This window comes from Phalangium opilio, unplaced genomic scaffold (genome assembly GCF_054372755.1).
Source record: "Phalangium opilio isolate 3A_F unplaced genomic scaffold, DU_Popi_V2 ptg000352l_1, whole genome shotgun sequence".
In the NCBI taxonomy this organism is placed as follows: Eukaryota; Metazoa; Arthropoda; class Arachnida; order Opiliones; family Phalangiidae; genus Phalangium; species Phalangium opilio.
In genome coordinates, this window is record NW_028324228.1 from 5,769,224 (window position 1) to 5,795,364 (window position 26,141).

Consider the following 26,141-nt stretch of genomic DNA (forward strand, 5'->3'; position numbering starts at 1 on the left):
ACACGCGGAGAAAGTTTTACGGAATTGGTTTTTTCGATGACGCGCACGGGTTGGGGAAAGTAACCAGCCTTACACGCGGGGAACTACCAGCCATAGATATAAAAATATTTGAAATACTATAGAGTGAAGGAAATAACTTCATGCTTTGCATGTTATTGTTACAAATACCTGACAACATTTTATTCTAAGCTTCCGTGGCGCAATGCTTAGTGCGTTCGGCTGTTAACCGAAAGGTTGGTGGTTCGAGCCCATCCGGGAGCGGTGTTGTGAGGTCTCAGGTGTGACGTAAAAAGTCAAAGATTTTCCACAATGCCGGAAGACCTTTTAATTTTTGGGCTTCCGTTGCCCGTTGCGCAAATGTTTGCGCGTTCGGCTGTTAACCGAAAGGTTGGTGGTTCGAGCCCATCTGGGAGCGGTGTTGTGAGATCTCAGATGTAACGTAGAAAGTCAGAGTTTTTCCACAATACCTGACGACCATTTAATTTCCTTGCTTCCGTGGCGCAATGGTTAGCGCGTTCGGCTGTTAACCGAAAAGTTGGTGGTTTAACCCCACCCGGGAACGGTTGTGTAAAGTTTTATAAGTAACGTTAAAAGTCAAAGTTTTTCCACAATACCTGACGGTCATTTAATTTTTAGGCTTCCGTGGCGCGATGGTTAGGTAAGCGCGTTCGGTTGTTAACCGAAAGGTTGGTGGTTAGAGCCCACGCTGGAGCGTTAGTGTAAAGTGTTATAAGTAACATAAAAAGTCAAAGTTTTTCCACAATACTTGACAACATTTTAAATTCTAAACTTCCGTGGCGCAATGGTTAGCGCGTTCGGCTGTTATCCGACAGGTTGGTGGCTAAAGCCCACCCGGGAACGTTGGTGAAAAGGTTTTCCACAATACCTGAAGACGATACATCTTTTGGGCTTCCGTTGCGCAATGGTTAGCGCGTTCGGCCGTTAACCGAAAGCTTGGTGGTTCGAACCCATCCGGGAGCGGTGTTGTGAGGTCTCAGATGTAACGTAAAAAGCCAAAGTTTTTCCAAAATATCTGACGAACATTTAATTTCCGGGCTTCCATGGCGCAATGGTTAGCGCCTTCGGCTGTTAACCGAAAAGTTGGTGGTTCATGCCCACCCGGGAACGGTAGTGTAAAGTTTTATAAGTAACGTAAAAAGTCAAAGTTTTTCCACAATACCTGACGAACATTGAATTTTTGGGCTTCCGTGGCGCAGTGGTTATCGCGTTCAGCTGTTAACCGAAAGGTTGGTGGTTCGATCCCATCCGGGAGCGGTGTTGTGAAGTCTCAGATGTAACGTAAAAAGCCAAAGATTTTCCACAATACCTGACGTCCATATAATTTCCGGGCTTCCGTGGCGCAATGGTTAGCTCGTTCGGCTGTTAACCGAAAGGTTGGTGGTTCGAGCCCACCCGGGAGCGGTTATGTGAGGTATAAGATATGACGTAAAAAGTCAAAGTTTTTCCTTAATAGCTGAAGACCATTTAATTTTTGGGCTTCCGTTGCGCAATGGTTAGTGAGTTCGGCTGTTAACCGAAAGGTTGGTGGTTCGAGCACACCCGGGAGCGGTGTTGTGAGGTCTCAGATGTAACGTAAAAAGCCAAAGTTTTTCCAAAATACCTGACGAACATTTAATTTCCGGGCTTCCGTGGAGCAATGGTTAGCGCGTTCGGCTGTTAACCATTGCGCAACAGAAGCCCAAAAGATATATGGTCTTCAGGTATTGTGGAAAAACTTTACACCAACGTTCCTTGGTGGGCTTTAGCCACCAACCTTTCGGATAACAGCCAAACGCGCTAACCATTGCGCCACAGAAACCCGGAAATTAAGTGGTCGTCAGGTATTGTGGAAAAACTTTGACTATTTACGTCATTTATGAGACCTCACATCACCGCCCCTGGAAAGGCTCGAACCACCAATCATGCGGTTAACAGCCGAACGCGCTAACCATTGCGCCAAAAAAGCCCAACAATTAAATGGTCGTCAGGTATCGTGGAAAAACTTTGACTTTTTACGTTACTTATAAATCTTTACACAAACGGTCCCGGGTGGGCTTGAACCACCAACCTTTCAGTTAACAGCCAAACGCGCTAACCATTGCACCACGGAAGCCCGGAAATTAAATGGTCGTCAGGTATTGTGGAAAAACTCTTACTTTCTCCGTTACATCAATTCAATTTTCAACAAGAAATCGTAATCACGGATTTTGTATCAAGAAGAAAAAAACATGCGATTTTTTCGGTACACTTTTGAATGCATTTTTTTCTGGAAACATTTTTAACCGAATTCAGCTTAAATACCTATAAAATACTCATTAAAATTGATTTCATCTCGATTGATCAATAAATAAAAATGTACCGCGTTTTTTAATACCATTTTCAAAATCGACGTTTCTCGGCCAGAGAAGCATATTTTGAGTATTTTTTCACTTTTTTCAAATATAACCACTGAAACAATTATTTTTGTACTTTTTGCTTTTATTCAAGCAAATGTAACGATATTCATTCAAAAACTGTTTAAATTCAATTTTCAATAAGAAATCGTTGTCACGGATTTCTTATCTTGAAGAAATTAAACATGCGATTTTTTCGGTACACTTTTGAATGCATTTTTTCTGGACAAATTTTTAACCGAATTCAGCTTAAATTGCTATAAAATACTCATTAAAAGTGATTTCATCTCGATTGATCATAAATAAAAATGTACCTCGATTTTTAATAACATTTTCAAAATCGACGTTTCTCGGCCAGAGAAGCATATTTTGAGTATTTTTTCACTATTATCAAATATAACCACTGAAACCATTATTTTTGTACGTTTTGCTTTAATTCAAGCAAATGTAACGATATTCATTCAAAAAACTGTTTAAATTATATTTTCAATAAGAAATCGTAGACACGGATTTTGTATCTTGAAGAAAAAAAACATGCGATTTTTTCGGTACACTTTTGAATCCATTTTTTTCTAGACAAATTTTTAACCGAATTCAGCTTAAATACCCATAAAATACTCATTAAAAGTGATTTCATCTCGATTGATCAATAAATAAAAATGTACCTCGATTTTTAATAACATTTTCAAAATCGACGTTTCTCGGCCAGAGAAGCATATTTTGAGTATTTTTTCACTTTTTTCAAATATAACCACTGAAACAATTATTTTTGTACTTTTTGCTTTTATTCAAGCAAATGTAACGATATTCATTCAAAAAACTGTTTAAATTCAATTTTCAATAAGAAATCGTTGTCACGGATTTCGTATCTTGAAGAAATTAAACATGCGATTTTTTCGGTACACTTTTGAATGCATTTTTTCTGGACAAATTTTTAACCGAATTCAGCTTAAATAGCTATAAAATACTCATTAAAAGTGATTTCATCTCGATTGATCATAAATAAAAATGTACCTCGATTTTTAATAACATTTTCAAAATCGACGTTTCTCGGCCAGAGAAGCATATTTTGAGTATTTTTTCACTATTATCAAATATAACCACTGAAACCATTATTTTTGTACGTTTTGCTTTAATTCAAGCAAATGTAACGATATTCATTCAAAAAACTGTTTAAATTATATTTTCAATAAGAAATCGTAGACACGGATTTTGTATCTTGAAGAAAAAAAACATGCGATTTTTTCGGTACACTTTTGAATCCATTTTTTTCTGGACAAATTTTTAACCGAATTCAGCTTAAATACCCATAAAATACTCATTAAAAGTGATTTCATCTCGATTGATCAATAAATAAAAATGTACCTCGATTTTTAATAACATTTTCAAAATCGACGTTTCTCGGCCAGAGAAGCATATTTTGAGTATTTTTTCACTTTTTTCAAATATAACCACTGAAATCATTATTTTTGTAATTTTTGCTTTAATTCAAGCAAATGTAACGATATTCATTCAAAAAACCGTTTAAATTCAATTTTCAATAAGAAATCGTAGTATTGTGGAAAAACTTTGACTTTTTACGTTACTTATAAAACTTTACACAAACGTTCCCGGGTGGGCTCGAACCACCAACCTTTCGGTTAACAGCCATACGCGCTAACCATTGCGCCACGGAAGCCCGGAAATTAAATGGTCGTCAGGTATTGTGGAAAAACTTTGGCTTTTTACGTTACTTATAAAACTGCACACCAAGGTTCCCGGGTGGGCTCGAACCACCAAACTTTCGGTTAACAGCCGAACGCGCTAACCATTGCGCCACGGAAGCCCGGAAATTAAATGTTGTCAGGTATTGTGGAAAAACTTTGACTTTTTACGTTACTTATATAACTTCACACCTACGCCCACGGGTGGGCTCGAGCCACCAACCTTTCGGTTAACAGCCCAACGCGCTAACCATTGCGCCACAGAGGCCCAAAAATTAAATGTTCGTCAGGTATTGTGGAAAAACTGACTTTTTATGTTACATATACAACTTAACACCAACGTTTCCGGGTGGGCTCGAACCACAAACCTTTCGGTTAACAGCCGAACGCGCTAACCATTACGCCACGGAAGCCCAAAAGTTAAATGTTCGTTAGGTATTCTGGAAAAAATTTGACTTTTTACGTTTCTTATAAAACTGCACACCAACGATCCCGGGTGGGCTCGAACCACCAACCTTACGGTTAATAGCCGAACGCGCTAACCATTGCGCCACGGAAGCCCGGAAATTAAATGGTCGTCAGGTATTGTGGAAAAATTATGACTTTTTACGGTTCATCTGAGACCTTTCAACACCGCACTCGGATGGGCTCGAATCACCAACCTTTCGGTTAACAGCCGAACGCGCTAACCATTGCGCCACGGAAGCCCAAACATTAAATATTCGTCAGGTATTGCGGAAAAACTTTTATATTTTGCATTACATCTGACACCTCACAACACCGCTCCCGGGTGGGCTCGAATCACCAACCTTTCTATTAACAGCCGAACGCGTTAACCTTTTTGCAACGGAAGCCCAAAAGTTATATGGTCTTCAGGTACTGTGGAAAAACTTTGACTTTTTACGTTACTTATAAAACTTTACACAAACGTTCCTTGGTGGGCTTGAACCACCAACCTTTCGGTTAACAGCTGAACACGCTAACCATTGAGCCACGGAAGCTCAGAAATGAAATGGTCGTCAGTCACTGTGGAAATATTTGACTTTTTACGTTACTTATAAAACTTCACACCTACGCTCCCGAGTGGGCTCGAACCACCAACCTTCGGGTTAACAGCCATACGCGCTAATCATTGCGCCACGGAAGACCGGAAATTAAATGGTCGTCAGGTATTGTGGAAAAACTTTGACTTTTTACGTTACTTATAAAACTTCACACCAACGTTCCCTTGCGGCCTCAAACCACCAACCTTTCGGTTAACAGCCGAACGCGCTAACCATTGCGCCACGGAAGCCCAAAAATTAAATATTCGTCAGGTATTGCGGAAAAACTTTGGTATTTACGTTTGTTTGACCCAGACGTGATTCGAACACGCAGCCTTCTGATCTGGTGTCAGACGCGCTACCATTGCGCCACCGAGTCCCCTGACGGTTTAATTGGTAGAATTTCTATAAACAACGTAAAAACTAAATTTTATTATTTGTTTGACCCGGACGTGATTCGAACACGCAGCCTTCTGATCTGGAATCAGACGCGCTGACATTGCGCCACCGAGCCCCCTGAACGAAGGTTAAATTGGTAGAATTCCTATAAACAACGTAAAAACTAAATTTTATTATTTGTTTGACCCGGACGTGATTCCAAAACCCAGCCTTCTGATCTGGAGTCAGACGCGCTACTATTGCGCCACCGAGCCCCCTTTACGAGGTTTAATTGGTAGAATTCTATAAACAACTTAAAAACTAAGTTTTAATTATTTCTTTGACCCAGACGTGATTCGAACACGCAGCCTTCCGATCTGGTGTCAGACGCGCTACCATTGCGCCACCGAGCCCCCTGACGGTTTAATTGGTAGAATTTCTATAAACAACGTAAAAACTAACCTTTATTATTTGTTTGACCCGGACGTGATTCGAACACGCAGCCTTCTGATCTGGAGTCAGACGCGCTACTATTGCGCCACCGAGTCCCCTTTACAACGGTTTAATTGGTAGAATTCTAAAAACAACTTAAAAACTGACTTTTATTCTTTCTTTGACCCGGACGTGATTCGAAAACGCAGCCTTCTGATCTGGTTTCAGAAGCGCTACCATTGCGCCACCAAGCCCTCTGAACGAAAGTTAAATTGGTAGAATTTTTATAAACAAGGTAAAAACTAAATTTTATTATTTGTTTGACCCGGACGTGATTCGAACACGCAGCCTTCTGATCTGGAATCAGACGCGCTGACATTGCGCCACCGAGCCCCCTGAACGAAGGTTAAATTGGTAGAATTCCTATAAACAACGTAAAAACTAAATTTTATTATTTGTTTGACCCGGACGTGATTCCAACACCCAGCCTTCTGATCTGGAGTCAGACGTGCTACCATTGCGCCACCAAGCCCCCTTTACGAAGGTTTAATTGGTAGAATTTTAAAAAACACTTAAAAACTGATTTTTATTATTTCTTTGACCCGGACGTGATTCGAACACGCAGCCTTCTGTTCTGGACTCAGACGCGCTACTATTGAGCCACCGAGCCCCCTTTACGAGGTTTAATTGGTAGAATTCTATGAACAACTTAAAAACTAAGTTTTAATTATTTCTTTGACCCAGACGTGATTCGAACACGCAGCCTTCTGATCTGGTGTCAGACGCGCTACCATTGCGCCACCAATCTCCTGACGGTTTAATTGGTAGAATTTCTATAAACAACGTAAAAACTAAATTTTATTATTTGTTTGACCCGGACGTGATTCGAACACGCAGCCTTCTGATCTGGAATCAGACGCGCTGACATTGCGCCACCGAGCCCCCTGAACGAAGGTTTAATTGGTAGAATTCCTATAAACAACGTAAAAACTAAATTTTATTATTTGTTTGACCCGGACGTGATTCGAACACGCAGCCTTCTGATCTGGAATCAGACGCGCTGACATTGCGCCACCGAGCCCCCTGAACGAAGGTTAAATTGGTAGAATTCCTATAAACAACGTAAAAACTAAATTTTATTATTTGTTTGACCCGGACGTGATTCGAACACGCAGCCTTCTGATCTGGAATCAGACGTGCTACCATTGCGCCACCAAGCCCCCTTTACGAAGGTTTAATTGGTAGAATTTTAAAAAACACTTGAAAACTGATTTTTATTATTTCTTTGACCCGGACGTGATTCCAACACAAAGCCTTCTGATCTGGAGTCAGACGCGCTACCATTGCGCCACCGAGTCCCCTTAACGAAGCTTTAATGGTAGAAATCTATAAACAACTTATAAACTAAGTTTTAATTATTTCTTTGACCCAGACGTGATTCGAACACGCAGCCTTCTGATCTGGTGTCAGACGCGCTACCATTGCGCCACCGAGCCCCCTGACGGTTTAATTGGTAGAATTTCTATAAGCAACGTAAAAACTAACCTTTATTATTTGTTTGACCCGGACTTGATTCGAACACGCACCCTTCTGATCTGGAGTCAGACGCGCTACCATTGCGCCACCGAGTCCCCTTTACGAAGGTTTAATTGGTAGAAATTCTATAAACAACGTAAAAACTAAATTTTATTATTTGTTTGACCCGGACTTGGTTCGAACTCGTAGCCCTCTGATCTGGAGTCAGACGCGCTACCATTGCGCCAGCGAGTCCCCTTTACGAAGGTTAAATTGGTAGAATTTCTATAAACAACGTAAAAACTAAATTTTATTATTTGTTTGACCCGGACGTGATTCGAACATGCAGCCTTCTGATCTGGTGTCAGACGCGCTACCATCGCGCCACCGAGCCCCCTGACGGTTTGATTGGTAGAATTTCTATAAACAACGTAAAAACTAACCTTTATTATTTGTTTAACCCGGACGTGATTCGAACACGCAGCCTTCTGATCTGGAGTCAGACGCGCTACCATTGCGCCACCGAGTCCCCTTTACGAAGGTTTAATTGGTAGAATTTCTATAAACAACGTAAAAACTGACTTTTATTCTTTCTTTGACCCGGACGTGATTCGAACACGCAGCCTTCTGATCTGGTTTCAGAAGCGCTACCATTGCGCCACCGAGCCCCCTGAACGAAGGTTAAATTGGTAGAATTTCTATAAACAACGTAAAAACTAACCTTTATTATTTGTTTGACCCGGACGTGATTCGAACACGCAGCCTTCTGATCTGGAGTCAGACGCGCTACCATTGCGCCACCTAGTCCCCTTTACGAAGGTTTAATGGGTAGAATTTCTATAAACAACGTAAAAACTAAATTTTATTATTTCTTTGACCCGGACGTGGTTCGAACACGTAGCCCTCTGATCTGGAGTCAGACGCGCTACCATTGCGCCAGCGAGTCCCCTTTACGAAGGTTAAATTGGTAGAATTTCTATAAACAACGTAAAAACTAAATTTTATTATTTGTTTGACCCGGACGTGATTCGAACACGCAGCCTTCTGATCTGGTGTCAGACGCGATACCATCGCGCCACCGAGCCCCTGACGGTTTAATTGGTAGAATTTCTATAAACAACGTAAAAACTAACCTTTATTATTTGTTTAACCCGGACGTGATTCGAACACGCAGCCTTCTGATCTGGAGTCAGACGCGCTACCATTGCGCCACCGAGTCCCCTTTACGAAGGTTTAATTGGTAGAATTTCTATAAACAACGTAAAAACTAAATTTTATTATTTGCTTGACCCGGAGGTATTTCGAACACGCAGCCTTCTGATCTGGAGTCAGACGCGCTACCATTGCGCCACCGAGTCCCCTTTACGAAGGTTAAATTGGTAGAATTTCTATATACAACGTAAAAACTAAATTTTATTATTTGTTTGACCCGGACGTGATTAGAACACGCAGCCTTCTGATCTGGTGTCAGACGCGCTACCATTGCGCCACCGAGCCCCCTGACGGTTTAATTGGTAGAATTTCTATAAACAACGTAAAAACTAACCTTTATAATTTGTTTGACCCGGACGTGATTCGAACACGCAGCCTTCTGATCTGGAGTCAGACGCGCTACCATTGCGCCAGCGAGTCGCCTTTACGAAGGTTAAATTGGTAGCATTTCTATAAACAACGTAAAAACTAAATTTTATTATTTGTTTGACCCGGACGTGATTCGAACACGCAGCCTTCTGATCTGGTGTCAGACGCGCTACAATTGCGCCACCGAGCCCCCTGACGGTTTAATTGGTAGAATTTCTATAAACAACGTAAAAACTAACCTTTATTATTTGTTTGACCCGGACGTGATTCGAACACGCAGCCTTCTGATCTGGAGTCAGACGCGCTACCATTGCGCCACCGAGTCCCCTTTACGAAGCTTTAATTGGTAGAATTCTAAAAACAACTTAAAAACTTATTTTTATTATTTGTTTGACCCGGACGTGATACCCGTCAGGTATTGTGGAAACACTTTGGCTTTTTACGTTACATCTGAGACCTCACTACACCGCTCCCGGATGGGCTCGAACCACCAACCTTTCGGTTAACAGCCGAACGCGCAAACCATTACGCCACGGAAGCTAGGAAATTAATTTGATGTCAGGTATTGTGGAAAAACTCTGACTTTTTACGTTACATCTGAGACCTCACAACACCGCTCCCGGATGGGCTCGAACCACCAACCTTTCGGTTAACAGCCGAACGCGCTAACCATTGCGCCACCGAAGCCCAAAAATTAAATGGTCGTCAGGTATTGTGGAAAAACTTTGGCTTTTTACGTTACATCTGAGACCTCACTACACCGCTCCCGGATGGGCTCGAAACACCAACCTTTCAGTTAACAGCCGAACGCGCTAACCATTGTGCAACGGAAGCCCAAAAATTAAATGGTCTTCAGGTATTGTTGAAAAACTTTGGCTTTTTACGTTACATCTGAGACCTCATAACACCGCTCCCGGATGGGCTCGAACCACCAACCTTTCGCTTAACAGCCGAACGCACTAACCATTGCGCCACGGAAGCCCAAAAATTAAATGGTCGTCAGGTATTGTGGAAAAACTTTGGCTTTTTACGTTACATCTGAGACCTCACTACACCGCTCCAGGATGGGCTCGAACCACCAACCTTTCGGTTAACAGCCGAACGCGCTAACCATTGTGCAACGGAAGCCCAAAAATTAAATGGTCTTCAGGTATTGTTGAAAAACTTTGGCTTTTTACGTTACATCTGAGACCTCACAACACCGCTCCCGGATGGGCTCGAACCACCAACCTTTCGCTTAACAGCCGAACGCACTAACCATTGCGCCATGGAAGCCCGGAAATTAAATGGTCTTCAGGTATTGTAGAAAAACTTTGACTTTTTACGTCACATCTAATACCTCACAGCACCGCTCCCGGATGGGCTCGAACCACCAACCTTTAAATTAACGGCCGAACGCACTAAGCATTGCGCCACGGAAGCTTAGAATTTAAAATGTTGTCAAGTATGGTGGAAAAACTTTGACTTTTTATGTTACTTAAAACATTTCACACTAACGCTCCAGCGTGGGATCTAACCACCAACCTTTCGGTTAACAGCCGAACGCCCTAACCTAACTATCGCGCCACAGAAGCCTAAAAATTAAATGGCCGTCAGGTATTGTGGAAAAACTTGGACTTTTTATGTTACTTATAACACTTCAAACTAACGCCCCAGCGTGGGCTCTAACCACCATTCTTTCGGTTAACAGCCGAACGCGCTAACCATTGCGCCACGGAAGGCCCGAAAATTAAATGGTCGTCAGGAATTGTGGAAAAACTTTGACTTTTTACGTTACTTATAACACTTCACACAACCGTTCCCGGGTGGGCTCGTACCACCAACCTTTTCGGTTAACGGCCGAACGCACTAAGCATTGCGCCACGGAAGCTTAGAATTTAAAATGTTGTCAAGTATGGTGGAAAAACTTTGACTTTTTATGTTACTTAAAACATTTCACACTAACGCTCCAGCGTGGGATCTAACCACCAACCTTTCGGTTAACAGCCGAACGCCCTAACCTAACTATCGCGCCACAGAAGCCTAAAAATTAAATGGCCGTCAGGTATTGTGGAAAAACTTTGACTTTTTAAGTTACATCTGACACCTCACAACACCGCTCCCGGGTGGGCTCGAACCACCAACCTTTCGGTTAACAGCCGAACGCGCTAACCATTGCGCCACCGAAGCTTATAATTTAAAATGTTGTCAAGAATGGTGGAAAAACTTTGACTTATTATGTTACTTATAACACTTCACACTAACGCTCCAGCGTGGGCACTAACCACCAACCTTTCGGTTAACAGCCGAACGCGCTAACCTAACCATCGCGCCACGGAAGCCTAAAAATTAAATGGCCGTCAGGTATTGTGGAAAAACTTTACACCAATGTTCCCGGGTGGGCTTTAGCCACCAACCTTTCGGATAACAGCCGAACGCGCTAACCATTACGCCACGGAAGCTAGGAAATTAATTTGATGTCAGGTATTGTAGAAAAACTCTGACTTTTTACGTTACATCTGAGACCACACAACACCACTCCCGGGTGGGCTCGAACCACCAACCTTTCGGTTAACAGCCGAACGCGCTAACCATTGCGCCACCGAAGGCCAAAAATTAAATGGTCGTCAGGTATTGTGGAAAAACTTTGGCTTTTTACGTTACATCTGAGACCTCACAACACCGCTCCCGGATGGGCTTGAACCACCAACTTTTCGGTTTACAGCCGAACGCGCAAGCCATTACGCCACGGAAGCTAGGAAATTAATTTGATGTCAGGTATTGTAAAAAAACTCTGACTTTTTACGTTACATCTGTGACCTCACAACACCGCTCCCGGGTGGGCTCGAACCACCAACCTTTCGGTTAACAGCCGAACTCGCTAACCATTGCGCCACCGAAGGCCAAAGATTAAATGGTCGTCAGGTATTGTGGAAAAACTTTGGCTTTTTACGTTACATCTGAGACCTCACAACACCGCTCCCGGATGGGCTCGAACCACCAACCTTTCGGTTAACAGCCGAACGCGCTAACCATTGCGCCACCGAAGGCCAAAAATTAAATGGTCGTCAGGTATTGTGGAAACACTTTGGCTTTTTACGTTACATCTGAGACCTCACAACACCGCTCCCGGATGGGCTCGAACCACCAACCTTTCGGTTAACAGCCGAACGCACTAAGCATTGCGACACAGAAGCTTAGAATTTTAAATGTTGTCAGGTATTGTGGAAAAACTTTGACTTTTTACGTTACTTATAAAACTACACACTTACGCTCCCGGGTGGGCTCGAACCACCAACCTTTCGGTTAACAGCCGAACGCGCTAACCATTGCGCCACCGAAGCCCAAAAATTAAATGGTCGTCTGGTATTGTGGAAAAACTTTGGCTTTTTACGTTACATCTGAGACCTCACAACACCGCTCCCGGATGGGCTCGAACCACCAACCTTTCGGTTAACAGCCGAACGCGCTAAGCATTTCGACACAGAAGCTTAGAATTTAAAATGTTGTAAGGAATTGTGGAAAATCTTTGACTTTTACGTTACTTATAACACTTCACACTAACGGCCCAGCGTGGTCTCTAACCACCAACCTTTCGGTTAACAGCCAAACGCGCTAACCATGGCGCCACAGATGCCCGGAAATTAAGTGGTCGTCAGGTATTGTGGAAAAACTTTGACTTTTTTCGGTACATCTGAGACCTCACAACACCGCTCCCGGGTGGGCTCGAACCACCAACCTTTCGGTTAACAGCCGAACGCACTAAGCATTGCGACACAGAAGCTTAGAATTTTAAATGTTGTCAGGTATTGTGGAAAAACTTTGACTTTTTACGTTACTTATAAAACTACACACTTACGCTCCCGGGTGGGCTCGAACCACCAACCTTTCGGTTAACAGCCGAACGCGCTAACCATTGCGCCACCGAAGCCCAAAAATTAAATGGTCGTCTGGTATTGTGGAAAAACTTTGGCTTTTTACGTTACATCTGAGACCTCACAACACCGCTCCCGGGTGGGCTCGAACCACCAACCTTTCGGTTAACAGCCGAACGCGCTAAGCATTTCGACACAGAAGCTTAGAATTTAAAATGTTGTAAGGAATTGTGGAAAATCTTTGACTTTTACGTTACTTATAACACTTCACACTAACGGCCCAGCGTGGTCTCTAACCACCAACCTTTCGGTTAACAGCCAAACGCGCTAACCATGGCGCCACAGATGCCCGGAAATTAAGTGGTCGTCAGGTATTGTGGAAAAACTTTGACTTTTTTCGGTACATCTGAGACCTCACAACACCGCTCCCGGGTGGGCTCGAACCACCAACCTTTCGGTTAACAGCCGAACGCGCTAACCATTGAGCCACGGAAGCTCAGAAATGCAATGGTCGTCGGGTTGCAAAAATTTTGACTTTTTACGTTACTTATAAAACTTTACACAACCGTTCCCGGGTGGGCTTGAACCACCAACCTTTTGATTAACAGCCGAACGCTCTAACCATCGCGCAACGGAAGCCCAAAGATATATGGTCTTCAGGTATTGTGGAAAAGCTTTAACTTTTTACGTCACATCTTATACCTCACAACACCGCTCCTGGATGGGCTCGAACCACCAACTTTTCGGTTAACAGCCGAACGCGCTAACCATTGCGCCACCGAAGCCCAAAAATTAAATGGTCGTCAGGTATTGTGGAAAAACCTTGGCTTTTTACGTTACATCTGAGACCTCACAACACCGCGTCCGGATGGTCTCGAACCACCAAGCTTTCGGTTAGCAGCCGAACGCGCTAACCATTGCGCCACCGAAGACCAAAAAGTAATGGTCGTCAGGTATTGTGGAAAAACTTTGGCTTTTTACGTTACATCTGAGACCTCACAACACCGCTCCCGGATGGGCTCGAACCACCAACCTTTTGGTTAACAGCCGAACGCGCTAACCATTCCGCCACGGGAGCCCGGAATTTAAATGGTCGTCAGAAATTGTGCAAAAACTTTGGCTTTTTACGTTACATCTGAGACCTCACAACACCACTCCCGGATGGGCTCGAACCACCAACCTTTCGGTTAACAGCCGAACGCTCTAACCATTGCGCAACGGAAGCCCAAAAATTAAATGGTCTTCAGGTATTGTGGAAAAACTTTGACTTTTTACGTCACATCTGAGACCTCACAACACCGCTCCCGGATGGTCTCGAACCACCAACCTTTCGGTTAACGGCCGAACGCGCTAACCATTGCGCAACGGAAGCCCAAAAGATATATGGTCTTCAGGTATTGTGGAAAAACTTTACACCAATGTTCCCGGGTGGGCTTTAGCCACCAACCTTTCGGATAACAGCCGAACGCGCTAACACTGCGACACAGAAGCCCGGCAATTAACTGGTCGACAGGTATTGTGGAAAAACTTTGTTTTTTAACGTTACATCTGACACCTCACAACACCGCTCCCGGATGGGCTCGAACCACCAACCTTTCGGTTAACCTAGGAGCATGAATAGGAAGGAGACGCCGACTAACGTTAAGAAATAGGCGCGTTTTCTCTCGTTTTGCGGGTCTCAGACGAGGAGAGTGACTGAGCTTTAACGCGCAGGCGCGTGATCTCGCCAGATCTCGCGACTCTGTAGTCTGCTTAACCTCGAATTTGTTTCACTAAGCCTTATCGGACTGGGGAAGTGGTTCCGAGTTTCTTTCCGACAGTAACGCGTTTTGCCGATTCTATATTTAAAATTATTACCATAACAATGCCTAAGTATAAAATTGCTATTATAAAGATTGCCTGAATAATAGTCTTACAGTTGGGAAAGAATATATGGAAGGAATATTTTTTATTCCTTTTCCAAAACCAAAAACTCAGTTAGCAAAATGCAAGCGTTGGATTAATTCCTGTGGTAGACCAGATATACATTATACCTTGCCCTATTTAAAGATATAGTTTCTTACCATCCAGTCGATAACACCATAATTTGCCAAAGGTACTAATCCGCCGTTAAAATGACACGAACATACATAATGTCGTTTAGAAATATTCTCGGGAGTTAAATCCATCCTTCCAGTGGCAACTATCCATTTCTTACAAAGATCTAACTTAGTTTTAGGTTTTGGAAAAGGATGGAATATGACATTGGTCATTTCTAATCGATCCTTAAATTTAGTACTGTTTTGGCAATTTAAATAGGAACATTTCTTCAAGTACACCATAATAATTTGCAGAACTAACCTTAAAAGCCAGCTGGTTGCTAAGCCTAGGCTACTTTTGGAGAGTCTCTGTGTCTAGACTACAAACCGGCCGAGTTCCGCATTTGCGCCGTAGAGATCTTACTAGCTCACCTCTCATTTTTTCCCCTCACCCCCAAGGACTTGAATTTGGAAACCCCCCCAGCATACTGTTTTCCTCTCCTTCCTATTCTTGCTCCTAGGGTTAACAGCCGAACGCTCTAACCAGTGCGCAACGGAAGCCCAAAAATTAAATGGTCTTCAAGTATTGTGGAAAAACTTTGACATTTTACGTCACATCTGAGACCTCACAACACCGCTCCCGGATGGGCTCGAACCACCAACCTTTCGGTTAACGGCCGAACGCACTAAGCATTGCGCCACGGAAGCTTAGAATTTAAAATATTGTCAAGTATGGTGGAAAACTTTGACTTTTTATGTTACTTAAAACATTTCACACTAACGCTCCAGCGTGGGATCTAACCACCAACCTTTCGGTTAACAGCCGAACGCCCTAACCTAACCATCGCGCCACAGAATCCTAAAAATTAAATGGCCGTCACGTATTGTGGAAAAACTTTGACTTTTTAAGCTACATCTGACACCTCACAACACCGCTCCCGGCTGGGCTCGAACCACCAACCCTTCGGTTGACAGCCGAACGCAATAACCATTGCGCCACCGAAGCTTATAATTTAAAATGTTGTCAAGTATGGTGGTAAAACTTTGACTTTTTATGTTACTTATAACACTCCACACTAACGCTCCAGCGTAGGCTCTAACCACCAACCTTTCGGTTAACAGCCGAACGCACTAACCTAACCATCGCGCCACGGAAGCCTAAAAATTAAATGGCCGTCAGGTATTGTGGAAAAACTTTGATTTTTACGTTACTTATTAAACATAACATAACCGTTCCCGGATGGGCTTGAACCACCAACTTTTCGGTTTACAGCAGAACGCGCAAGCCATTACGCCACGGAAGCTAGGAAATTAATTTGATGTCAGGTATTGTAGAAAAACTCTGACTTTTTACGTTACATCTGAGACCTCACAACACCGCTCCCGGGTGGGCTCGAACCACCAACCTTTCGGTTAACAGCCGAACGCGCTAACCATTGCGCCACCGAAGCCCAAAAATTAAATGGTCGTCAGGTATTGTGGAAAACTTTGGCTTTTTACTTTACATCTGAGACCTTACTACACCGCTCCCGGATGGGCTCGAACCACCAACCTTTCGGTTAACAGCCGAACGCGCTAACCATTGCGCAACGGAAGCCCAAAAATTAAATGGTCGTCAGGTATTGTAGAAAAACTTTGACTTTTTACGTCACATCTGAGACCTCACAACACCGCTCCCGGATGGGCTCGAACCACCAACCTATCGGTTAACGGCCGAACGCACTAAGCATTGCGCCACAGAAGCTTAGAATTTAAAATGTTGTCAAGTATGGTGGAAAAACTTTGACTTTTTATGTTACTTAAAACATTTCACACTAACTCTCGAGCGTGGGATCTAACCACCAACCTTTCGGTTAACAGCCGAACGCCCTAACCTAACCATTTCGCCACCGAAGCCCAAAAATTAAATGGTCGTCAGGTATTGTGGAAAAACTTTGGCTTTTTACGTTACATCTGAGACCTCACAACACCGCGTCCGGATGGTCTCGAACCACCAACCTTTTGGTTAACAGCCGAACGCGCTAACCATTCCGCCACGGGAGCCCGGAAATTAAATGGTCGTCAGAAATTGTGCAAAAACTTTGACTTTTTTCGTCACATCTGAAACCTCACAACACCGCACCCGGATGGGCTCGAACCACCAACCTTTCGGTTAACAGCCGAACGCGCTAAGCATTTCGACACAGAAGCTTAGAATTTAAAATGTTGTAAGGAATTGTGGAAAAACTTTGACTTTTTACGTTACTTATAACACTTGACACTAACGGCCCAGCGTGGTCTCTAACCACCAACCTTTCGGTTAACAGCCGAACGCGCTAACCATGGCGCCACAGATGCCCGGAAATTAAGTGGTCGTCAGGTATTGTGGAAAAACTTTGACTTTTTTTCGGTACACCTGAGACCTTACAACAGCGCTTGCGGATGGGCTTGAACCACCAACCTTTTGATCAAAAGCTGAACTTGCTAACCATTGCGCCACAGATGCCCAAATATTAAATGGTCGTCAGGTATTTTGGAAAAACTTTGGCTTTTTACGATACATCTGAGACCTCACAACACCGCTCCCGGGTGTGCTCGAACCACCAAGCTTTCGGATAAAAGCCGAACGCGTTAACCATTGCGCATTGGAAGCCAAAAAATTAAATGGTCTTCAGGTATTGTGCAAAAACTTTGACTTTTTACGTCACATCTTATACCTCACAACAACGCTCCCGGGTGTGCTCAATTCACCAAGCTTTCGGTTAACAGCCGAACGCGCTAATCATTGCGCAACGAAAGCGCAAAAATTAAATGGTCTTCAGGTATTGTGGAAAAACTTTGACTTTCTACGTAACATCTTATACCTCACTACACCGCTCCCGGATGGGCTCGAACCTCCAACCTTTCGGTTAACGGCCGAACGCGCTAACCATTGCGCAACCGAAGCCCGAAAGATATATGGTCTTCAGGTATTGTGGAAAAACTTTACACAAATGTTCCCGGGTGGGCTTTAGCCACCAACCTTTCGGATAACAGCCGAACGCGCTAACCACTGCGCCACAGAAGCCCGGCAATTAACTGGTCGTCAGGTATTGTGGAAAAACTTTGTTTTTTAACGTTACATCTGACACCTCACAACACCGCTCCCGGGTGGGCTCGAACCACCAACCTTTCGGTTAACAGCCGAACGCGCTAACCTAACCATCGCGCCACGGAAGCCTAAAAATTAAATGGTCGTCAGGTATTGTGGAAAAACTTTGACTATTTACGTTACTTATAAAACATTACACAACCGTTCCCGGGTGGGCTTGAACCACCCACTTTTCGGTTAACAGCCGAACGCGCAAACCATTACGCCACGGAAGCTAGGAAATTAATTTGATGTCAGGTATTGTAGAAAAACTCTGACTTTTTACGTTACATCTGAGACCTCACAACACCGCTCCCGGCTGGGCTCGAACCACCAACCTTTCGGTTAACAGCCGAACGCGCTAACCATTGCGCCACCGAAGCCCAAAAATTAAATGGTCGTCAGGTATTGTGGAAAAACTTTGGCTTTTTACGTTACATCTGAGACCTTACTACACCGCTCCCGGATGGTCTCGAACCACCAACCTTTCGGTTAACAGCCGAACGCGCTAACCATTGCGCAACGGAAACCCAAAAATTAAATGGTCTTTAGGTATTGTGGAAAAACTTTGACTTTTTACGTCACATCTGAGACCTCACAACACCGCTCCCGGATGGGCTCGAACCACCAACCTTTCGGTTAACGGCCGAACGCACTAAGCATTGCGCCACGGAAGCTTAGAATTTAAAATATTGTCAAGTATGGTGGAAAACTTTGACTTTTTATGTTACTTAAAACATTTCACACTAACGCTCCAGCGTGGGATCTAACCACCAACCTTTCGGTTAACAGCCGAACGCCCTAACCTAACCATCGCGCCACAGAATCCTAAAAATTAAATGGCCGTCACGTATTGTGGAAAAACTTTGACTTTTTAAGCTACATCTGACACCTCACAACACCGCTCCCGGCTGGGCTCGAACCACCAACCCTTCGGTTGACAGCCGAACGCAATAACCATTGCGCCACCGAAGCTTATAATTTAAAATGTTGTCAAGTATGGTGGTAAAACTTTGACTTTTTATGTTACTTATAACACTCCACACTAACGCTCCAGCGTAGGCTCTAACCACCAACCTTTCGGTTAACAGCCGAACGCACTAACCTAACCATCGCGCCACGGAAGCCTAAAAATTAAATGGCCGTCAGGTATTGTGGAAAAACTTTGATTTTTACGTTACTTATAAAACATAACACAACCGTTCCCGGATGGGCTTGAACCACCAACTTTTCGGTTTACAGCAGAACGCGCAAGCCATTACGCCACGGAAGCTAGGAAATTAATTTGATGTCAGGTATTGTAGAAAAACTCTGACTTTTTACGTTACATCTGAGACCTCACAACACCGCTCCCGGGTGGGCTCGAACCACCAACCTTTCGGTTAACAGCCGAACGCGCTAACCATTGCGCCACCGAAGCCCAAAAATTAAATGGTCGTCAGGTATTGTGGAAAACTTTGGCTTTTTACTTTACATCTGAGACCTTACTACACCGCTCCCGGATGGGCTCGAACCACCAACCTTTCGGTTAACAGCCGAACGCGCTAACCATTGCGCAACGGAAGCCCAAAAATTAAATGGTCGTCAGGTATTGTAGAAAAACTTTGACTTTTTACGTCACATCTGAGACCTCACAACACCGCTCCCGGATGGGTTCGAACCACCAACCTATCGGTTAACGGCCGAACGCACTAAGCATTGCGCCACGGAAGCTTATAATTTAAAATGTTGTCAAGTATGGTGGAAAAACTTTGACTTTTTATGTTACTTAAAACATTTCACACTAACTCTCCGGCGTGGGATCTAACCGCCAACCTTTCGGTTAACAGCCGATTGCCCTAACCTAACCATCGCGCCACAGAAGCCTAAAAATTAAATGGTCGTCAGGTATTGTGGAAAAACTTTGGCTTTTTACGTTACATCTGAGACCTCACAACACCGCTCCCGGATGGGCTCGAACCACCAACCTTTCGGATTACAGCCGAACGAGCCAGCCATTACGCCACGGAAGCCTAAAAATTAAATGGCCGTCAGGTATTGTAGAAATACTTTTATATTTTGCGTTACATTTGACACCTCATAACACCGCTCCCGGGTGGGCTCGAACCACCAACCTTTCGGTTAACAGCCGAACGCGCTAACCATTGCGCCACCGAAGCTTATAATTTAGAATGTTGTCAAGTATGGTGGAAAAACTTTTACTTTTTATGTTACTTAAAACATGTCACACTAACGCTCCAGCGTGGGCTCTAACCACCAACCTTTCGGTTAAGAGCCGAACGCGCCAACCATTGCACCACCGAAGCCCAAAAATTAAATGGTCGTCAGGTATTGTGGAAAAACTTTGGCTTTTTACGTTACATCTGAGACCTCACAACACCGCTCCCGGATGGGCTCGAACCACCAACCTTTCGGATTAACGCCGAACGAGCCAGCCATTACGCCACGGAAGCCTAAAAATTAAATGGTCGTCAGGTATTGTGGAAATACTTTTATATTTTGCGTTACATCTGACACCTCATAACACCGCTCCCGGGTGGGCTCGAACCACCAACCTTTCGGTTAACAGCCGAACGCGCTAACCATTGCGCAACCGAAGCTTATAATTTAGAATGTTGTCAAGTATGGTGGAAAAACTTTTACTTTTTATGTTACTTAAAACATGTCACACTAACGCTCCAGCGTGGGCTCTAACCACCAACCTTTCGGTTAAGAGCCGAACGCGCTAACCATTGCACCACCGAAGCCCAAAAAATAAATGGTCGTCAGGTATTGTGGAAAAACTTTGACTTCTTAAGTTACATCTGACACCTCACAACACCGCTCCCGGGTGGGCTCGAACCACCAACCTTTCGGTTAACAGCCGAACGCGCTAACCATTGCGCCAAAGAAGCCCAAAAATTAAATGGTCGTCAGGTATTGTGGAAAAACTTTGGCTTTTTACGTTACATCTGAGACCGCACTACACCGTTCCCGAATGGGCTCGAACCACCAACCTTTCGGATTACAGCCGAACGAGCCAGCCATTACGCCATGGAAGCCTAAAAATTAGATGGTCGTCAGGTATTGTGGAAATACTTTTATATTTTGCGTTACATCTGACACCTCATAACACCGCTCCCGGGTGGGATCGAACCACCAACCTTTCGGTTAACAGCCGAACGCGCTAACCATTGCGCCACTGAATCCCAAAAATTAAATGGTCTTCAGGTATTGTGGAAAAACTTTGGCTTTTTACGTTACATCTGAGACCTCACTACACCGCTCCCGGATGGGCTCGAACCACCAACCATTCGGTTAACAGCCCAACGCGCTAACCATTGCGCCACGGAAGCCCAAATTTTAAATGTCCGTCAGGCATTGTCGTAAAACTTTGACTTTTTACGTTACTTATAAAACTTAATACCAACTTTACCGGGTGGGCTCTAACCACAAACCTTTCGGTTAACAGCCGAACGCGCTAACCATTGCGCAACGGAAGCCCGGAAATTTATTTGTCGTCCGGTATTCTGGAAAAACTCTAACTATTTACAATACATCTGAGACCAGACAACACCGCTCCCGCGTGGGCTCGAACCACCCACTCTTCGGTTAACAGCCGAACGCGCTAACCATGGCGCCACAGAAGCCGGGAAATTAAGTGGTCGTCATCTATTGTGGAAAAACTTTGACTTTTTTCGTCACATCTGAGACCTCACAACACCGCTCCTGGATGGGCTCGATTAACCAACCTTTCGGTTTACAGCCGAACGCGCTAACCATTGCGCAACGGAAGCCCAAAAATATATGGTCTTCAGGCATTGTGGAAAAACTTTAACTTTTTACGTCATATCTTATACCTCACAACACCGCTCCCGGGTGGGCTTGAACCACCAACCTTTCGGGTAACAGCTGAACGAGCTAACCAATGCGCCACGGAAGCCCAAAAGTTAAATGGTCGTCAGGTATTGTGGAAAAACTTTGGCTTTTTACGTTACTTATAAAACTTTACACAACCGTTTCCGGGTGGGCTTGAACCACCAACTTTTCGGTTAACAGCCAAACGCGCTAACTATTGCGCCACGGAAGACCGGAAATTATATGGTCGTCAGGTATTGTGCAAAAACTTTGACTTTTTACGTTACATCCGAGACCTCACAACACCGCTCCGGATGGGCTCGAACCACCAACCTTTCGGTTAACAGCCGAATGCGCTAACCATTGCGCAACGGAAGCCCAAAGATATATGGTCTTCAGGTAATATGGAAAAACTTTGACTTTTTACGTTACTTATAAAACTTAACACTGACGATCCCGGGTGGGCTTTAGCCAGAAGCTTTTTTGGATAACAGCCGAACGCGCTAACCATTGCGCCACAGAAGCCCGGAAATTAAGTGGTCGTCAGGTTTTGTGGAAAAACTTTGATTTTTACGTCACATCTGAGAGCTCACAACACCGCTCCCGGATGGGCTCGAATCACCAACCTTTCGGTTAACAGCGGAACGCACTAAGCATTGCGACACAGAAGCTTAGAATTTAAAATGTTGTCAGGAATTGTGGAAAAACTTTGACTTTTTACGTTACTTATAACACTTCTTACTAACGCTCCAGCGTGGTCTCTAACCACCAACCTTTCGGTTAACAGCCGAACGCGCTAACCATGGCGCCACAGAAGCCCGGAAATTAAGTGGTCGTCAGGTTTTGTGGAAAAACTTTGATTTTTACGTCACATCTGAGAGCTCACAACACCGCTCCCGGATGGACTCGAACCACCAACCTTTCGGTTATCAGCCGAACGCACTAAGCATTGCGCAACGGAAGCCCAAAAGATATATGGTCTTCAGGTGTTGTGGAAAAACTTTACACCAATGTTCCCGGGTGGGCTTTAGCCACCAACCTTACGGTTAACAGCCGAACGCGCTAACCACTGCGCCACAGAAGCCCAGAAATTAACTGGTCGTCAGGTATTGTGGAAAAATTATGACTTTTTACGGTTCATCTGAGACCTTACAACAACGCTCTTGGATGGGCTCGAACCACCAGACTTTCGGTTAACAGCCGAACGCACTAACCATTGCGCAACGGAAGCTCAAAAGTTATATGGTCTTCAGGTATTGTGGACAAACTTTGGCATTTTTCGTTACTTATAAAACTGCACACCAACGTTCCCGGGTGGGCTCGAACCACCAACCTTTCGGTTAACAGCCGAACGCGCTAACTATTGCGCCACGGAAGCTTAGAATAAAATGTTGTCAGGTATTTTGGAAAAACTTTGACTTTTTACGTTTCTTATAAAACTGCACACCAACGTTCCCGGGTGGGCTCGAACCACCCACCTTTCGGTTAACAGCCGAACGAGCTATATTTTGCGCCACGGAAGCTTAGAATAAAATGTTGTCAGGTATTGTGTAAAAACTGACTTTTTACGTTACTTATAAAACTTTACGCAAACGTTCCCGGTTGGGCTTGAACCCACCAACCTTTCGGTTAACACCCGAAACGGAAGCCCAAAAAATAAATATTCGTCAGGTATTGCGGAAAAATTTTGACTTTTTACGTTACATCTGAGACCTCACAACACCGCTCCCGGGTGGGCTTGAACCACCAACCTTTCGGGTAACAGCTGAACGAGCTAACCAATGCGCCACAGAAGCCCAAAAGTTAAATGTTTGTCAGGCATTGTGGAAAAACTTTGACTTTTTACGTTACTTATAAAACTTAACACCAACGTTCCCGGGTGGGCTTGAACCACCAACCTTTCGGATAACAGCCAAAGGCGCTAACCATTGCGCCACGGAAGCCCGGAAATTTAATGGCCGTCAGGTATTGTGGAAAAACTCTGACTTTCTACGTTACATCTGAGATCTCACAACACCGTTCCCGGGTGGGCTTGAACCACCAACCTTTCGGTTAACGGCCGAACGCGCTAACCATTGCGCAACGGAAGCCCAAAAGGTATATGGTCTTCAGGTATTGTGGTAAAACTTCGTCATTTTTCGTTGCTTATAAAACCCCACACCAACGTTCCCGGCCGGCTCGAACCACCAACCTTTCGGTTAACAGTCGAACGCGCTAACCATTGCGCCACGGAAGCTTAGAAATAAAATGGTCGTCAGGTATTGTGGAAATACTTTTATATTTTGCGTTACATCTGACACCTCACAACACCGCTCCCGGGTGGGCTTGAACAACCAACCTTTCGGGTAACAGCTGAACGAGCTAACCAATGCGCCACGGAAGCCCGAAAGTTAAATGTTTGTCAGGCATTGTGGAAAAACTTTGACTTTTTACGTTACTTATAAAACTTAACACCAACGTTCCCGGGTGGGCATGAACCACCAACCTTTCGGATAACAGCCAAACGCGCTAACCATTGCGCCACGGAAGCCCGGAAATTTAATGGCCGTCAGGTATTGTGGAAAAACTCTGACTTTCTACGTTACATCTGAGATCTCACAACACCGTTCCCGGGTGGGCTTGAACCACCAACCTTTCGGTTAACGGCCGAACGCGCTAACCATTGCGCAACGGAAGCCCAAAAGGTATATGGTCTTCAGGTTTTGTGGTAAAACTTCGTCATTTTTCGTTACTTATAAAACTTTACACTAAAGTTCCCGGATGGGCTCGAACCACCAACCTTTCGGTTAACAGCCGAAAGCGCCAACCATTGCGCCACGGAAGCCTAAAAATTGAATGGTCGTCAGGTATTGTGGAAATACTTTTATATTTTGCGTTACATCTGACACCTCACAACACCGCTCCCGGGTGGGCTTGAACCACCAACCTTTCGGGTAACAGCTGAACGAAATAACCAATGCGCCACGGAAGCCCAAAAGATAAATGTTTGTCAGGCATTGTGGAAAAACTTTGACTTTTTACGTTACTTATAAAACTTAACACCAACGTTCCCGGGTGGGCTTGAACCACCAACCTTTCGGATAACAGACAAACGCGCTAACCATTGCGCCACGGAAGCCCGGATATTAAATGGCCGTCAGGTATTGTGGAAAAACTCTGACTTTTTACGTTACATCTGAGATCTCACAACACCGTTCCCGGGTGGGCTTGAACCACCAACCTTTTGATTAACAGCTGAACACGCTAACCATTGCGCCACGGAAGCCTAAAAATTAAATGGTCGTCAGGTATTGCGGAAAAACTTTGACTTTTTACGTCACATATTATACCTCACTACACCGTTCCCGGATGGGCTCGAACCACCAACCTTTCGTTTAACATCCGAACGCGCTAACCATTGCGCCACGGAAGCCCGGAAAATAATTGGTCGTCAGGTATTGCGGAAAAACTTTGACTTTTTACGTTACTTATAAAACTTTACACAAACGTTCCCGGGTGGGCTTGAACCACCAACCTTTCGGTTAACACCCGAAACGGAAGCCCAAAAATTAAATATTCGTCTGGTATTGCGGAAAAATTTTGACTTTTTACGTTACATCTGAGACCTCACAACACCGCTCCCGGATGGGCTCGAACCACCAACCTTTCGGATAACAGCCGAACGCGCTAACCATTGCTTCACGGAAGCCCAAAAATTAAATGTTCGTCAGGTATTGTGGAAAAACTTTGGATTTTTACGTTACATGTGAGATCTCACAACACCGCTCCTGGGTGGGCTCGAACCACCAACCTTTCAGTTAACAGCCGAACGCGCTAACCTAACCATCGCGCCACAGAAGCCTAAAAATTAAATGGTCGTCAGGTATTGTGGAAAAACTTTGGCTTTTTACGTTACTTATAAATCTTTACAAAACCGTTCCCGGGTGGGCTTGAACCACCAACCTTTTGATTAACAGCTGAACACGCTAACCATTGCGCCACGGAAGCCTAAAAATTAAATGGTCGTCAGGTATTGTGGAAAAACTTTGACTTTTTACGTCACATCTTATACCTCACTACACCGCTCCCGGATGGGCTCGAACGACCAACCTTTCGGTTAACGGCCGAACGCGCTAACCATTGCGCAACGGAAGCCCAAAAGATATATGGTCTTCAGGTATTGTGGAAAAACTTTGACTTTTTACGTTACTTATAAAACTTTACACAAACGTTCCCGGGTGGGCTTGAACCACCAACCTTTCGGATAACAGCAAAACGCGATAACCATTGCGCCACGGA

The 26,141-nt window shown here is 44.2% G+C and overlaps 15 non-coding genes across 15 annotated transcripts; all 15 read right to left on the reverse strand.

The window, feature by feature from the left end:
• Positions 1-4,583: 4,583 nt before the first annotated feature.
• TRNAN-AUU (transfer RNA asparagine (anticodon AUU)) lies at positions 4,584-4,656 on the reverse strand. The gene has a single exon. It is a non-coding gene; the product is annotated as a tRNA-Asn (tRNA).
• A 790-nt stretch (positions 4,657-5,446) lies between these two features.
• Positions 5,447-5,518, reverse strand: TRNAW-CCA (transfer RNA tryptophan (anticodon CCA)). The gene has a single exon. It is a non-coding gene; the product is annotated as a tRNA-Trp (tRNA).
• A 475-nt stretch (positions 5,519-5,993) lies between these two features.
• On the reverse strand, positions 5,994-6,065 carry TRNAW-CCA (transfer RNA tryptophan (anticodon CCA)). The gene has a single exon. It is a non-coding gene; the product is annotated as a tRNA-Trp (tRNA).
• A 1,032-nt stretch (positions 6,066-7,097) lies between these two features.
• TRNAW-CCA (transfer RNA tryptophan (anticodon CCA)) lies at positions 7,098-7,169 on the reverse strand. The gene has a single exon. It is a non-coding gene; the product is annotated as a tRNA-Trp (tRNA).
• A 204-nt stretch (positions 7,170-7,373) lies between these two features.
• On the reverse strand, positions 7,374-7,445 carry TRNAW-CCA (transfer RNA tryptophan (anticodon CCA)). The gene has a single exon. It is a non-coding gene; the product is annotated as a tRNA-Trp (tRNA).
• A 63-nt stretch (positions 7,446-7,508) lies between these two features.
• On the reverse strand, positions 7,509-7,580 carry TRNAW-CCA (transfer RNA tryptophan (anticodon CCA)). The gene has a single exon. It is a non-coding gene; the product is annotated as a tRNA-Trp (tRNA).
• Positions 7,581-7,921: 341 nt separating this feature from the next.
• On the reverse strand, positions 7,922-7,993 carry TRNAW-CCA (transfer RNA tryptophan (anticodon CCA)). The gene has a single exon. It is a non-coding gene; the product is annotated as a tRNA-Trp (tRNA).
• Positions 7,994-8,199: 206 nt separating this feature from the next.
• Positions 8,200-8,271, reverse strand: TRNAW-CCA (transfer RNA tryptophan (anticodon CCA)). The gene has a single exon. It is a non-coding gene; the product is annotated as a tRNA-Trp (tRNA).
• A 67-nt stretch (positions 8,272-8,338) lies between these two features.
• On the reverse strand, positions 8,339-8,410 carry TRNAW-CCA (transfer RNA tryptophan (anticodon CCA)). Its single transcript has one exon. It is a non-coding gene; the product is annotated as a tRNA-Trp (tRNA).
• A 201-nt stretch (positions 8,411-8,611) lies between these two features.
• Positions 8,612-8,683, reverse strand: TRNAW-CCA (transfer RNA tryptophan (anticodon CCA)). Its single transcript has one exon. It is a non-coding gene; the product is annotated as a tRNA-Trp (tRNA).
• A 341-nt stretch (positions 8,684-9,024) lies between these two features.
• On the reverse strand, positions 9,025-9,096 carry TRNAW-CCA (transfer RNA tryptophan (anticodon CCA)). Its single transcript has one exon. It is a non-coding gene; the product is annotated as a tRNA-Trp (tRNA).
• Positions 9,097-9,298: 202 nt separating this feature from the next.
• TRNAW-CCA (transfer RNA tryptophan (anticodon CCA)) lies at positions 9,299-9,370 on the reverse strand. Its single transcript has one exon. It is a non-coding gene; the product is annotated as a tRNA-Trp (tRNA).
• A 2,337-nt stretch (positions 9,371-11,707) lies between these two features.
• Positions 11,708-11,780, reverse strand: TRNAY-GUA (transfer RNA tyrosine (anticodon GUA)). The gene has a single exon. It is a non-coding gene; the product is annotated as a tRNA-Tyr (tRNA).
• An 8,920-nt stretch (positions 11,781-20,700) lies between these two features.
• Positions 20,701-20,773, reverse strand: TRNAK-CUU (transfer RNA lysine (anticodon CUU)). The gene has a single exon. It is a non-coding gene; the product is annotated as a tRNA-Lys (tRNA).
• Positions 20,774-22,754: 1,981 nt separating this feature from the next.
• Positions 22,755-22,827, reverse strand: TRNAI-GAU (transfer RNA isoleucine (anticodon GAU)). Its single transcript has one exon. It is a non-coding gene; the product is annotated as a tRNA-Ile (tRNA).
• Between the last annotated feature and the right edge of the window lie 3,314 nt (positions 22,828-26,141).